Below are 1,120 nucleotides of genomic sequence, written 5' to 3'. Positions count from 1 at the left end.
ATAAAAATACACAATATTTTTTCCCAAAGAGGATCAAAACATAGTCTTCAGTGTCTGCGGGAAAAAACTAGGGTTTGGGAAAAATATCCTCTGGTCGGGTTTCCAAAGTTCCCCTGATAACACCCCGCCGGGCCCAAAAGGCATGATAATCCCTGATTGGGTCTGGTCCCAGAGTCAAATGGCTACGAAACACAAACGGTGTATCCGAAAGCAGGAGCGCGACCAGAAGCATAATTATATTTGGTTACAATTAGGGATTTATTTGTTAACGTTATTTCGCTTTTATGCCTGTTCAATATCTCCATCCTCTAATTCACAACTTTTAATTCCTTTTCACATCCCTTATTTCATCATTATGTTTTATTGTTTATTTTTCTTGTTATAAATTTCTGTGACTATCATTATCAATAATTTTACTCCTACAATTTAACTCTTGAAAAAAGGGGCCCCGTGAATGCGCTGAAAAAATCTGGGGAATCCCTTTTCAAAAAATTGTTAATTGTAGTATGGGGGATAATGCTTTTTTAAAATTTTTTATATTATCCGGAAATAATAATTTTCTGAAAAAACAAAATGAGCTAATGCTGTTTGTTCATTAGACATTTATCCAAAAATAAAATTGCTGAAGAAAAACCCCTTTTCGTCCTCCGATGAGACCCAATTTCCCCCCAACTTTGGGGGGATTCATCGGCCCCTTTCCCCCCTTACTTTTGCTCCCACCTGCTTTAACGCTATTTTCAGCGTCTTTCAGCTATTTGTGCCAGTATAAAACCTGCTTCAACATCGGAAATTTTTCAGCATTGCTTCAGCACCTACTTTAGTTCAGACTCTATAGCAGTTTCCTTAGCAAAAACAGCTCCATCTTTGGACTACGAAAACCGTTCACTTCATGCAGTCTGTAGCAGAAATTAGTAATCTCAGCTAACAAATGATGGGCATAGTGACTTTTTTTCGTTGTGTACCCATCTCATATAAATTTAAAACAGCCCCCAGGCATGTGCATTTAAAACTTTCAAAAAAATTAGAAATTAAAAGATGTTTGGGCATATTCCCCGGGCCTTTTTTAGGGGATCAAACTGTTTTTTTAAATGAAATAAAATAAATTATTGCCAAATGACTT

The sequence above is a fragment of the Penaeus monodon genome, chromosome 15, assembly GCF_015228065.2.
Source record: "Penaeus monodon isolate SGIC_2016 chromosome 15, NSTDA_Pmon_1, whole genome shotgun sequence".
NCBI lineage: Eukaryota > Metazoa > Arthropoda > Malacostraca > Decapoda > Penaeidae > Penaeus > Penaeus monodon.
The sequence above is the reverse complement of the archived record's forward strand: the minus strand, read 5'-3'. Positions refer to the sequence as shown.